General features: G+C 43.9%; 1 protein-coding gene, 1 long non-coding RNA gene and 1 pseudogene across 3 annotated transcripts in view; 2 read left to right on the forward strand and 1 right to left on the reverse strand.

Annotated features, from left to right (window-relative positions):
- The window catches only part of LOC118352713 (uncharacterized), a 49,452-nt gene extending 45,464 nt beyond the window's left edge, over positions 1-3,988 (forward strand). The window contains exon 5 of the long non-coding RNA XR_004810314.2: positions 3,709-3,988. This is a non-coding gene — a long non-coding RNA (uncharacterized LOC118352713). The remainder of the gene's footprint in view (positions 1-3,708) is intronic.
- Positions 3,989-4,937: 949 nt separating this feature from the next.
- Positions 4,938-14,046, reverse strand: LOC112672044 (ADP-ribose pyrophosphatase, mitochondrial-like; annotated as a pseudogene).
- PCGF5 (polycomb group ring finger 5) overlaps positions 13,840-14,603 on the forward strand; it is a 127,175-nt gene continuing 126,411 nt past the window's right edge. The window contains exon 1 of one of the 2 annotated variants that reach the window (XM_035708061.2): positions 13,840-14,071. The gene's annotated coding sequence lies outside the window, so the exon portion shown is untranslated. The remainder of the gene's footprint in view (positions 14,072-14,603) is intronic. The other variant, XM_049103538.1, reaches the window with a different exon arrangement.

Below are 14,603 nucleotides of genomic sequence, written 5' to 3' on the forward strand. Positions count from 1 at the left end.
AATATAGTAAGAACCATTGAATTGTATACTTTAAATGGGTGAACTATATGGTGAATTACATCTCAATAAAACTGATAGGTGGAAAAAACCATGCCAGATATAAGATCATTGAGTGCTCAAATAGCCTCAATTTTTCACATGTCTCTATGTCCATGCCCTCTGACATGTGACTTTCTACTTCCTCTCATTAAAGAGGTAGATTCATTTCCCCACACATCAAATCTGGGTTGACCATATGACTTGCCTTTCCTTTTTTTAAAAAAAAAATATTTAATTTATTAATTAATGAGAGACAGGGGCGGAGGAGTGCAGAGACACAGGCAGAGGGAGAAGCAGGCTCCATGCAGGGAGCCTGACATGGGACTTGATCCCGGGTCTCCAGGATCAGGCCCTGGGCTGAAGGTGGCGCTAAACTGCTGAGCCACCCAGGCTGCCCTGACTTGCCTTTCCTAAGAGAATGTAGGGAAATGGTTCAGGGTCAGTTGTGAGCCTGAGACTCAAGAACCCTTCCATCTTTCCATTTGACCTTTGCTCCTCTGCCATTGCCATAAAAACATACCTGGATTAGCCTGATAGAAGATGAGAGACACCTGGTGAACAGAAGAGTCTCTTTAATCATCCTATTTGAGGTCATCCTAGATTAGCCAAAAGCCAGCCAATTCCCAGACATGAATCCCAGTCATGACTAGAAAAAAAACTCCCTATCAAATCCAGCCCTGTCAACCTTCAAACTCATAAAATATGTGGGTTTCTTTGTTTTGTTTTAAGCTACAATATTTCAGGATTGTTTGCCAAATTTTCTTGGTAGAAAGAGGTAACTGATAGATTGGTAAACATTCAAGTGTCATCTCATGAACTTCAAGAAAGAGGATAAGGAATATAGTGAATGAAATTCAGAGCTTCTTGGACATCTTCTCTTACAGAGAAGGAGAGGGAGGATTAGAATACATACATTCAATTGTATGTGTATGTGTGTGTGCATGTGTGTGCACAAAAATATAAAAATGCTGGTTAAAAGTAGTACAAAGTGGTTGGAAATTCCACAGTGACACTTTAAAATATACCATGTACTGGGATACCTGGCTGGCTCAGTCAGGATAGCATGCAACTTTTGATCTCAGGGTCATGAGTCCAAGCCCCATGTTGAACGTGGAGCCTACTTTTTAAAAAAGTATGAGTAAAAAAGTATTTTATGAATAAAATATAGCATATACTATTTAGTATCTAGTAGTGATTACATTGCAAAATACACTTTAGTTTTTTCAGTATAAAAATTCAGCCAAACAATATCACATCTGTGGTATTTGAGCCAAAAATGTATAACCTTGACCTATTCCTAGAAAAAAATGTTAGAATAACCCAAATTGTGGGACATTCTATTCTAGTGAAACAACTGGCCAGCACCTTGAAAAGTGTCAAAGCCCTGAGAGACCAAAAAAAAAAAGGAATTTTCCCAGATTTGGAGGGAATAAAGGAGACACGGCAATTAAATGAAATATGGAATCCTTGGATCTTAGAACAGAAAAAGGACATTAGTGGGATGATTAGCAAATTTTGAACAAGACCTGTAGATTAGTTGATAATAAAAAATATTAAATCAAATGTTAACTTTCAGGTTTCAATAATTGTATTATGTAAATAAGTTCTCAACATTTGTAGAAGCTTGGTGAAGGATTATACAAGAACTCTGTGTACTATCTTAGCAATATTTTTGTAAGTCTAAAATTATTTCAAGATAAACTGTTTTTTAAATCAGAAAGTTAGACCAAGGATAATGTGATCACATTTACACACATTTTTTTTTTTTAAAGACAAGAGTATATAGAAAACTGTTAGCAACAAATGATTTGTGGACATGCCAGACACTATTCTAGATACTGGTGGTATAGCAGTCAATAAGACAAAAAAAAATCCCTAGACTCACTTGGAAGTAGACAGATATGTACAAGATAATTTCAGCTGGTACTATACTATGTAGAAAATAAAACAAGGTGAGAGGGTGAATACAGATTGGGTAGGCTACTTTATTTATTTTTATTTTTTATTTATTTATTTTTTTGGGGGGGTAGGCTACTTTAGATTAGGTGCCCAGGATAACTCTCTCTGAGGAAGTATTACTTGAATGAGACCTGACTAACCTAAGGGGCTCACTTTGTGAAGATATATGGAAGGGACATTCCAGGCTGGGAAAAGCAAAGCAAAGGCTCTGAGGCAAAGCAAATAGGAAGTTTGACAGGAAGAGAATGGCTAGACCAGCCCAGGGTGGAATGTGACTGGGTCAGATGGTCAGACTGGACTGTATCCAGCACAGGCACGCCTGGGTAAGGAGTTTGTGCTTTAGTTCATGTACAAAAAGAATTTACTGGATGGTTTTAAGAGAGATGGAACATGGTATGACTTACATTCTTTAAAATGCCATTTCAGGGACGCCTGGGCGGCTCAGTGGTTGAGTGTCTGCCTTTGTCTCAGGGTGTGATCCCAGAGTCCTAGGATCGAATCCCATATTGGGCTTCCTGCATGGAGCCTGCTTCTCCCTCTGCCTATGTCTCTGCCTCTCTCTCTTTCCCTCTGTGTCTCTCATGAATAAATAAAATCTTTAAAAAACATAAAATAAAATGCCATTTCATTTTTTTGTGTGGAAATTGACCTGCGAGAGGACAAGAGTAGAAGGAGGAAGGCCTGTCTGTGAGTACTGTGATTATGATAGGTCTAGAGAAGGAGGGATGGTGGTTTGACAGGGTGGTCAGTGAAGGTGGAAAGCAGGGAAGTATATTATTATAATGGGATATATATTTTGTTGGAGGTGGAGCAAAATTTTGCAGATGGATTGGCTGTGGGAAGTGAAGGAAAGCAAGGAATCTGGGATAATTCTTTGTTTTCTTGTCGAATTATATAGATTTTGGTGCCAGTTAACAGGGGAGATTAAACAGTTTTCTTGGGAGAAAAAAAATCAAGAGTATTGGGGAAAAAATCAAGAATTCTGTTCTAGCTATATTAAATTTGAGACATCGGACCGTCATTATTTCAGAGGTTTTTTTTTTTAATTTTTATTTATTTATGATAGTCACAGAGAGAGAGAGAGGGGCGCAGAAACACAGGCAGAGGGAGAAGCAGGCTCCATGCACCAGGAGCCCGACGTGGGATTCGATCCCGGGTCTCCAGGATCGCGCCCTGGGCCAAAGGCAGGCGCCAAACCGCTGCGCCACCCAGGGATCCCTATTTCAGAGGTTTTGGCAATAATTAGTGTGTGCGTATGTGTGTGTGTGAGAGAGAGAGTATAAGTGTATTTTCTTTTAGGAGCTTACATTTTGAAAAAAAAAAAATGAAGTAGGTTGAGAGACATTCAAAATATGCTTGGCCAACCAGGTCCCTCAATTATTCAAATAGACAGGAAGCATACCTTACCTGGAAAAGTTACTGGAATGAGATTAATGTATAGGACAAATGGCTCCATCCTAAAAGCAAGCAGTTTAGGCAATCCTAAAAATTCACAAAGAAAGGCAATGTATTAAATTTGTTCCTATCATGAACCATGCGGGGCATCCATGCGTGAGCTTTCTATAATCACCATCACCCGTGTAAATACAGTATCTTTCACGAGAAAAACAATAGAGAACATGCACATGTCCTTCAGGTCAAGAAAAAGGAACTCTTACCAAATGTGCATGTGGGAGGAGCCATAATAGTAATTTATTTTCTTTTTTAAAGGAACACTGCACAGGGGAAGCTGGGGACCACAGGAGTGTAGCTACAAGAGGGACTACAGTACAGCGGTCAAGGAGGCAAGGTCAAGGAGGTAAGGCACAGCACCTCCCAGGCTATGCTCCAGTCCCACCAACATTTACTGGTTGTACAAATTGGTTCAAGTTCTGTAACCTTCCCCTGCCTCAGTGATGTTATCTGTAAATCTGGGTTAAAGGCACATAGTAGACCCTGTAATGCCCACACCCTCCCCTTTCCCAGACTCCCCTAGGAGTGTTACCAGAAGATGGCCTTTGGCTGTCAGACCTCTTTGGGGATTGCCTTGGTTGAGGAAATTGTCTCTCCCAAGTTCATACCTCCTTCCAGGGCAGCCCACATCCAGTGACTAGTCAACAAGAGGTTTAAGGGCCTGAACTCCCACTTCAGAACAGCTGGAAGGGTCTTCCAGCTCCAGAGCTCCATGTGGAGTTGGCTGATGCCTTTGGTGGGCTTTGATTTCAATGCCTCACTCTACCCAATCTGGCTTCCTTCTCCTCCCTCCCGCAGGAATTGTCCCAAGATCTGTCCCTAAGAAACACCCTGCAGTGCTGATCTCTCCCCCTTAGACACTGCTCCCCAGGGAGCCCAATCTGTGACATAAGAGAACCCTCCTCAGAGAGTGACCCCTATGAATAAATAAGTCATGGGGCACCTGGGTGTCTCAGTGATTGAGTGTCTTCTGTTGGCTCGGGTTGTGATCCCAGAGTCCTGGGACTGAGTCTTGCATCAGGCTCCCCACAGGGGGCCTACTTCTCCCTCTGCCTATGTCTCTGCCTCTCTCTGTGTGTCTTTCATGAATAAATAAAATCTTTTAAAAAATAAAGGAATAAATAAATCACTGTACAGAAAACACTTCAAAGAGTGTGTGTATTTAGTAAGTGGATAGAACCATTACCTATTGTTACTGAGGTGTTTTCTTACGAAGTTATCAATGCCTGCAATGGTCTTCTCCCCCTTAGCCATAGAAGGCTCATTGCAATGGCTTGAGTTTATTTCCCATACATTGTATTATATATCAATAAAGTTAACTGGCTTGTCTTGGGTGACAAGAAAGTAAAGAAATGTATTTCTGGCCTATTTTATGCTACTAGAATCCCTTATTCTTGATTGTCAGGGGAGCATCTCTGTGTTTGCAATTTGATTATAAAAACCTTCTCTGTTTATATACATATTTTTTAATTGAGTAAAGACAGATATGAACTGTATTTTATTTTATTTTTTTTGAACTGTATTTTAATTAGGCTGGGATTACATATATGTCCTGACAAAGACTTCTTCATGACAGGAATTCACATTTATCGAGTCTTCTTAGATGAGAGGAAACACATATCCTCAGCTTAGTCCATCCTGTTCAGGAATAGTTCTGATAACCAGAGGCATGGATATTAAGCTCATTTTGTTACTGCATTTTATTTTTCTGGCTCATTCATAAGTACTTGATCCTTAAGAATAAAATAGAGGTGAAACTTTTCCCTTAAAACTAAAGATCCTAAAAACAAGAATAACCAAAGAGCTTTCATTCTAGACAGCAATGAATACAAGGCCACATAAAATTCAATTTGAAAAACAAACGTGACCCCAAAAAATCAAGTTATACTTTAGATTAGACCACACTCTAACACATCAGTAGAAAAAAAAACCGAGCCTCAAATATAAGCCAGCTGAAAAGTAAAGGCTATGGCTGGTAAGAAGTTATCTTTGTATCACCTACAATTCTTCAAAGAGCATTAGTTGTATAATGCAGCTAAAAGCCACGTATACAACATATACAACAGCCGACTATATTCCTCTCCCAACTAGAAAACCAAAAAGTTTGTGATCCCGATCTCCTATATTTGTCTAATATTATTCCCTGACACAAAGTCTTCATACTAGGAACAGTTTTGTAAATAATCACCAAAAGAAGTTCCCTCCCTGTCCTGTTCAGTGGGAATTCTGGACTATTTGTTTTGTATCCACCCATGTCCACTTGAAGGCCTTAGGCTTTCATGAGACTCCAAGTCACTATTCATGGCAGTTGGAGTCTATGCTCTCCCCCCAGTGGGCACCTCGTTTCTCAGCCACAAGTTGAATAAATTGGGAATGGCTGGCATAAAGCTTGAGTTGATCACTGATGTCCACCCATTTCACTTTCTTGGCATCATCACCAGTTTCCAGAGGAAGATGATCCATGATCTCACCTGTGTCATTGTGATAGTTCACAGCCCTGTCTCCATCCATGCATTATCTGTGTTTTGGGGATCATCCATGTAGCCTTTATAACGACAAAGCGTTCCCGACTGAATAGTTTGTGCAGCTGTTTCTCCAACTCCTGTGTTTCTGCTCTGGGTTTCTATAAGGAGTTCATGGCTTCCTCACCAAATTCTCTCTTCAATGTGGTACTAATTTTCTCTCCTGGCTCCACCATTCCACCTGCGATGGCCAATTCTCCACAGTCTTTCCTTTTTATGGCCACAAATTGTAAGACGTTTCTCTCAGAAACAGGACGGATCACTCTACTTCCGTTATCCTTTTTCTACCTGGTGAGGATGGGATCTGCAGCATGATTGGGACCCCACCGCCCAAAAAGCCCTCTGCCCACCAGCCCTGTCCAACCTGCAGGGTTTCTAGGTCTGCCATTTTCAACCTCATACAAACCATTCTAGCTCCTTCTTTCAACATGCCCATCCTCCTCATTGAATTTGGAAGAGAAGTTCCTTTCTCCCACCAGAGGGTCTGCCCACATGGGCCCAACCAAGACACAACTGGCAGTGTACTCCACAGGCTTGTACTCTGGCCACTCAAGCAGCCAGCGTACTTTCTTGTTGGGACCCGGCTTCGCTCCACTTTAGAGCCAGGGTATGGAGATGCAGTGCCATTTGAATGGGACTTGATGAAGCTTGGAGGAAACCCACATGAGGAAGACAGGCTCCAACCAGCCGAGATGTTGGGGCAGCTGCTGGGCCAGGGGGCAACAGAGGCCCCAGTCTTGGAAAGAGACATCGTTACTAACCCTTTTGCCAGGCGGTGTCCAGCCATCTGCTATTGGGCGGCCGGCAGAGATGTTGGTGGCACTCAGGAGTGCCTGATGCTCATGAAGCCAACCATGCAGCAGAGCCATGGGGTAGGAGTTGGGGAGGTAGGCACCCCACCCTTTGCCCCTCCAGGCCAAGTGTGCCTTTTCATTTTACACTGAAAGATTTTGACATCTAGAAGGGCTTCCAAATGCAGAGTGCTGGGGTTGAGACCATTGTCCAAACACCTCCAACAAAATTAGCACACAACCACCGAGGTACTAGTCACTATGGGTAGATTTAGTTCCTTAGGTCCAGAGCCACAGTCTGTTTGGGAAAGGGCAAAATGAATGGCAGGGGGGACAGGTGGGACACAAAGTGCAGTGCCTTGTTTGGGATGATCAAAAGCCTGGTGAGTGTGACCTCCAAGGAGAAAGAGAACTCACTTGTTGCACAGAGCATGGTCCTTGTAGGAAATCCATGATGCAGGAGGTGTGGGAGATGATTCATATCTTGGGTCCACCATCTACTAGCTGAATGGCTTGGGTAAGTTGCTTAATCTTTCTCTTCAAAGGAGTATCTGCTACAGCATGCCAGGTGCTGTGTCAAGCACAGAAGATTCGATTGAGATCTGGACCCGTGGCCTCTGCTCTTAAAGGATTTCAGTCGGGAAGGCAGCACATACATTAAAAAGTAGGACTAACACTGGAAGAGCAGAGCCCTGGAATCCTTAAGAGTTGAACATAATCTGGTTCAATTCTTGCTTCCCCTCCTTCACTGGGACTATCTTGGGCAAAGTGACTTAAGCTCACTTCAGTTTCCTCATGTGTAAAATGCAAGTAATAATATCTATCTCATAGGGCTGTGCTGACAATTAAGTGGGATGTTACATGTTACATGTAAAGCTGTTAGCACAATATCTGGCCCACTGTACACACTCAGCAATGCTACTTGTTATTACTTACTTACCATTATCTTTTTGCCGCTGCACCTTGAAAACTGTGTAGAAAAGAACAGGACAGTTGAAATAATTATGAGAATTGAGAGACTCAGATATGAGGTCAGAGTTAACCTATGATTTCTCTGTGTAGAAAAATTCAGGCTGAAAAATAACAGCATCTAGATCCTAAAGTGATAGAGAGAAGGGGCACTGGCTAAGTCATGTCTAAGAAAACAAATCCTAGGGAAGGGTATCTTAACATTTGAAATAAATAGTTTTAGAACAAATGGAGTACTATATACTATAATTGAAACCCAAAGGATAGTTAACATTTTCTAAAGGTTGTTTCATGTTAAAGCAGTCCCCTAAATTATTTTGATGGTCAAACATGTTTGGGAAATTCTACATATTTCACCAATTTCCCTTAGAAACCAAGGATTTACATTACTGTTTTAAAGATGCTGTGAGTTCCAGTAAAAACAAACTGATCAACCCTAAACTATTTAATTCTGTTTTATTTAGTATTTTTCAGATTACCTGACCAGAGAATGCTTTGTTTATGCAATAGTTGGCATTATTTTAGGAACACACCTCCTCAAGTTTAGAAAAGTTTCAAAATGTGTGTGTGTGTCTTGGGGGATAGATCTCTAACCATTTGAAGTTATTACCCTCACAGTGAAAGGCAACCACTGAAAACTCACCCATCACCCTCATAAAGAACCCTAAGTTCAATGAGCTACATTTCCAGAAGGCTTGAAACCCAGAAATAGCCAGAACTATAAAGAACAAAAAGTGGAAAAGAACTGACAGCCTGGAAACGTGAGACCTGGTCGTCGTCGTCGTCGTCATCGTCGTCATCATCATCATCATCATCATCGAGAATTTGCCAAGTGCACTGTACAAAGAACCACCAGAAAAGAAAGATGATTATTAAGGGACACAGTCCCAGGTCTTTAAGTCATGTCTTTTTTTTTTTTTAAGTCATACATTTTTTTTCAACTGTGGAATTATTCTTCTTCTGGGCCCTCTGGAAATGCAGTGGGAAAACCACTGATATGAAAAGGTAAACATGTTGGAAGAAGACACTTGTAAATTCCTTCTTATTTCCAGGCATCATAATGTAACTCACAAGAAACAAATGAAGCAGGAGTCTTGGGCTTGGTTCTAGCTTTCCCCCATCATAGGCTGACAGTCGGCTTCTCAGGGTCTTGGTTTCTCACTATAAAAGGAATTGTTTGGCCTCTGTTATCTGCTAAAGTCCTTCCAGCTTTAACATTTTATGATTCTAGGATCTTTGAAAATTTCATTATTGGAAGGCCAAGGTTGATTTTTGCTATGAATCAAAAAACAAAAACAAAAACAAAAACAAAAACCAGCCAAAAAACAACCAGATATTCCAATATAAATGACCAGATGCCCAGGGGACAACAGACACTTGAGGAAAGAAAGCAAGGGAGCAGGGAAGGCCTGGTATGTCAAGTACAGTAGAGAAATACAGTGAGCCGAAGAAGACTTCATGGCATACCTACCTGAAAAGGGACATTAAAACCAGTAATGAGGGATGCCTCGGTGGCTCAGCGGTTGAGTGTCTGCCTTTCGCTCAGGTCATGATCCCCGGGGTCCAGGATGGAGTCCCACATCGGGCTCCCTGCTGGGGAGCCTGCTTCTCCCTCTGCCTGTGTCTCAGGCTCACTCTCTGTGTCTCTCATCAATAAATAAATCTTTAAAAAAAAAAACAGTAACGAGAGGTTTTGTTTGCTTTTTACCATCATCAAAGAGAAGACATTTAAATCAGACCATTTGATGATCATGGTGCAAAAGGTGCCCTAAGGGAAGGAAATGAAGTATTATAGCTGAGACCAAAAGAATTATTTGTGGGGAAGCCACTGGGGAGATTCTCCTTTCTAAATTGTCGTCCAAGACAGAAAAACAAACAGAGCTAGACACAGAGAATATTCTGGGCCATCTAGGAGAAAACCCTGAAGGAACTGTATGTACAATCAGAGAACAAATCTTTGGTCTGTCACTATGAACTATTCTTGGGCCAGAGCTTGCTGGCATGATCCCATTTTATCAAGAACATCATGGAGGGCAGAACGGGCATGGAGGGGACCAGGCTGATTTCAGGACCCTAGCAGTGCAATAACCCCTAACTATCCTTCCAGCCTCTCTTTGGGAAGCAGAAACAAGTGGTACCCAGAAAATTGGATTACCATGAGCTATCCATCTCTTCCTAAAGTGATGCTAAAGTTCAAGTTCCGAAAGAAATCTGGAAGGAAAGCAGAGAAGAGCTTTTCCCTTCTCTTTAAGATGATGATACTGATAAATGACCATAAGAAAATAACTACCATTTACTAAACACTTTCTGTGTACCAGTCTGTGGCACACTGGTCATTGGTCTGGCTTTGAAATAAAAGAGAAAAATGGGACAGTGACTTTTTTTTTTTTTTAAGATTATAGAGAACTGTGCCTTTTAAGAAATGATTTAGGTAGTATAACTAATCCAACCATATATAAAATAGGGGCCATTTACAATTTCACCTAAGGAATCTGAAGTAAAATATCTAACAATGAAAGTCAAGTAGCCTTTATTTATAGGAGAGGTGAGTTGCAGTTCATGTGGTGTGATCGAAGGTGTTAGGGAAGTCCAGCTGCTCAAAATATGTCTTCCTGACCCTCTTAAAATACTGCCTGGATTTACACCATCAAAATAATCCCTTTTCAATGTGGTTTGTATTGTAAAATGCACATTTACTTCACATTCAGCTGTTGTCATGCTTCCTAGTGAATAGTGGAGCAGGCTGACAACTAGCTAAGGACATCAAGTGAGGAGACAAAGATTTGAAGGAGGAAGGGGAGGGATCCTGTCGGTAAGGGTGGCATTGCTCTAGTCAGTTCCACAGCATGTGGGCGCCTGATAGGTCCCAGATCCTGAGCTAGATCCAAGAGATTAGAAGGTAAGTAAATATGGTTCATTGCCTCAAGAAGCTTATAGTCCAGAGAGAGAAACTACACAAAGATTATGGGGCTGGGAGAGTTCTGGAAAGGGGAGCCAGAGACTCAGAGAGGAAAGGTAGAGGGACAAAGATTTCCTCCCATCACAATGTATTGAAGGACTGGACACTCGTTAAAGGCAGACTTTTTCTTGGTCCATTGAAATTGAAGCTGGTAGGTTTCATACTCTGGAGGCTGCAGGATGACAAATCATTTAAACCCCTTTAACTCAACGACTTTTTTTTTTTTTTTTGTCCTTTGAAATTGAAATTCAGAAAATTTGACTCTATCAGAACTTGTAAACTATACTGCTAATTGTGAAGTGGATGCCCCTTGCTAATTTTTCCTGCCCCCCCCTTCTGCCAGAACTCCACAGTGTGCAGTACTGATTGATTGTACGGTGGGGTTGCTGAGGCTGGTGTCCGAGCAGGCCGCAAGGAGTGCAGAGGAAAGGCAGCCGGGAGGTGAACAGAGAATTTATTTAAACAGCAGACCAGAGGAGAACCATGTTTGCAGACAGCATTCGACGAGCACCCTAAGACATAGTTTCTAGGAATGGACAGAACTCCCATTACCTCTTAAAAGGTTTGGACAAGTTCTTACTCTGGTATCTGCTAGCCGAATAGCCATGGGAAATCCTAATGATAGTCACCTCTATTTATTGAAGACAGACTACATGCCAGGCACCATGCTGTGCGTTTTACCCGGAAAAACATTTAATTCTCACCACAACCCACTGGGGTGGATTCTGTCATTTTCCTTCATTATAGATGAGGAATCTTAAACACAGATAAGTTCAAGGTCATATAACCTAACATTTGTCAAAGCAGGCATTTGAACACATGTGGTCATATTCTAATGTCCACATTTAGCTACTGTCACACTCCAGTAACCTATGCCTGTTAGGCCTCAGGTCATTCACTTCAAAATGGACATGTCTTGCCTTCTTTCTGACTTTAAAACCTTATGACTCTAATTATATGAATTATACCCATACTTATTATTCTTCAGGTTAATCTGTGTTTCTGAGTAGTCTATCTTAGAGAATTGAAATCTAAAGGCAAATATCTGAAATCCGGTCTTAGATCCTAGCTGTACCTTTTGGGTTCAGTCAAATTGGACCATATTACTGACTGTTTCACCAAGAAGGCCCTTCCTCAATCTCCATTTATCGAATTCTACCCATCCTTCACAAGCCAGCTGAAATGCCGAGTTAGAATTCAGATCTATTAGACTGTTGGAGGTAGAGATTTGGGAGAAATAGTTGAGCTAGTTGCAAGGAAAAGATGTAGAATAGGAAAAAGAAAGGGTGGAGAGAGACACTTAGGGAAGTGGAAAGTTAAGAGCAGAGATGTTGGTGACCTGCACCAGCAAAGCCTTCCCTCTTATGGGCAATAGTGAAGCCACCAAAGTTATATTTGCTGGTGCCCAGCTAGTAGACGAGGTGAAGGTGAAATGACATACCATATGTGAAATATCTAGCACAGTGTCTGGAGGGGGAGTGCACGATAGTTCCGAATTCCATGGCCTCCCATAGGAACCTGCTCATCTCCATGCTGAAGACAGTTGCCATACTTCCCAGGAAGAAGTAGGACAAGGAGAGGTAAGCAGAGACTCCACGGAGAAAAGAGAAGTCAGGAGGGAGTATATTAGAACACAAAGAGAAAATATGAGAGCTAGAGAATAAGAGAGAAAAAGGAAATATAAGGGAATGTTGGTAGAGAAGTGGACAAAAAGAGAAATGGAAGCAAAAGCATGAAAAGAGAACAGAAGGAAGAAGAGAGTTCTGGGGCCGGAAGAAAGTTTGTTCTGCCCTTGCAGAATCCTGTGCAGAGGAAGAGTGCCAGAGGTTAGGAGGTGTCAGCGGCTTGCCACTGTGCTCCCAGATCTACCTCCTTTCCCTACTCTGATCTGTCCTGTAGGGGCTCTGACCCCTGCTGTCATCTTGTCCACTGGCTTCTGCTTTCTACCACTGGGTGGCCCTGGAGGGTGGGAGGAAAAAACTAGGGGATTTCTTCACTTTGGGAGGCACCTCCAGCAGTAGTTATAACTTCCTTCATGGTTCTAGCTCCCAATGGGCAAGACCTTCATGGTTCTGGCAGCCTCTTGCCTTTGTCCCTCCAGCCCTAGGGGAGGAGATGCATCTAGCAGTTTAATCTCAGGATTGCCTCACCTTCCCTTGGTTGCACTTCCAGTTCTTTCAACACCTTTGTAACTAATTCGCTGCATTAAATCATCACTATTGAGTTGCCTGGGAAAGAAAACTTTCATTTGGATTTACCCTGAGTTCAAAGGCAGCTTTCCCAAAGGGACTAGAAGCAGTGGATCTAAAACCATCCCAAGAGTCAGGAAGGGTTTAGGTTTACTTCCCCACTGTTTGATTGGAGAGTGACTAATCCATTCTGTCAGAGTTGAGGGACTCTTAGCCTAGGAATTATCTGTAAAATGACTAGGTTCATGGCCATTAAAGTCTATTCTTTCATGATATTCTTCCATTAATCACCTTGGATCTTGGCTTAAGGAACATCTCAGTTTTATTCCCCCAAGGGTTATCAAGTGCCCATTATGAGTATGGATCGCACACATAGCTAGGTGTGGCGGGGGGAAAACACAGAGGCACGGGGGAAATGGAGGGCATTCTTAGTTTTTAGAAGTATTTGCTTTTTGCAAGATGAGGTTTACAGACTATCAGGAGACCCTCTTGATAGAGTCTCTCTTGAGTTTTTCCAGTAGCAGCAGAGCTGCAGACACTCCATGACAATTTTATTCTTACAGTGTTCATCTCTCCCATCCCCAGGGCCCTGTTAAAACCGGGATCCTGTTCTTAAGGAATCCACAGACTAGTGGGGGCACAGAGGAGGCACATGACTGACCCTGAAGCCAGAGGGATGCCAACCATAGGGGGTGGATTCTGCACAGGGTTTGGGGAGACTGCACAGAGACAGCAGGAGATGCTAGACAAGCTGAGCCTAGGAGGGTCTGACAAGCTGAGGGACCTAGTGGGTTTTCTGGGGTTTTGGCAGAGAACAGAGCTGGCTCAAAATCAGTCTCAAAAGAACAGAAGCATCTACGCTATAGTCTGTAGGCAAGGGTTTTGGGGATGAGGGTTGGGCAGTGGAGGGAGGGGACGGGGCTGACAGGCGGAGGCCTGGCTGTGGAAGACTCTGACACTAAGGAATTGGGGCTCGAGGCCATGGGGAGTCATCCGGGATCTCGGGCATCATGGGCAAGGTCACTCCTGGGATGGCAACTTTGAACGCTGCGTGAGGACAGAAAACAATCGGAGAAGCTGGAAGCCGGGAAGAGACCGAGCTCCCAGGCATAGCTCACAGAGGAAGGTTGGGCTCGGCCGTCGCCGAAGGGGCACGTCTGAGCTCCGGCTTTCTATGCAGTCAAGGGCAAGGTACCTCCGTCTGTTGGGGTGGGGGTGGGGGTGGGGGTGGGCGTGGGGGTGGGGAGGGACGTGCCCCTTCTACGGCTGAACGGTACGAAGTCTGCAGCCTCAGAAGTTTCGAATTTCTCCTTGCCAAGGTCGGGCCCCTACAGGTGGGCGACCGCGAGCTCTGGGCCCACGCGCGGCTCCACGGCCGGCCCCGGCGGCCGCCGCGGCTCGTCCCCTCCAGGCCCGGGCGCCGCCGCGAGCCGGGCCGAGCCGGGCGCTCCCGGGCCGCGCGGCGGCTGCTCGAGGAGGCCCGGCGGGCGGCGGCGGCGAGAGGCTGTGCCCCAGTTTGCGTCCAATCAGGGAGTGCGGGCTGTGCCCCGAGCCGGGCAGCAATGCGTAAACAAACCCACGGCAACTCCTCCGCCCCCTCGGCGCGCTCGCCCCGCGCCCGCCGCCGCCGCCGCCGCGCCCGCCGCGCCGCCGCCGCCGCCGCCGCTCGGCTCTCCGCGCGCCCGCCCCCCGCCCCCCCGCCCCCCGCCGGGCCGCCCCGGCC

The sequence above is a fragment of the Canis lupus genome, chromosome 28, assembly GCF_003254725.2.
Source record: "Canis lupus dingo isolate Sandy chromosome 28, ASM325472v2, whole genome shotgun sequence".
Lineage (NCBI taxonomy): Eukaryota > Metazoa > Chordata > Mammalia > Carnivora > Canidae > Canis > Canis lupus.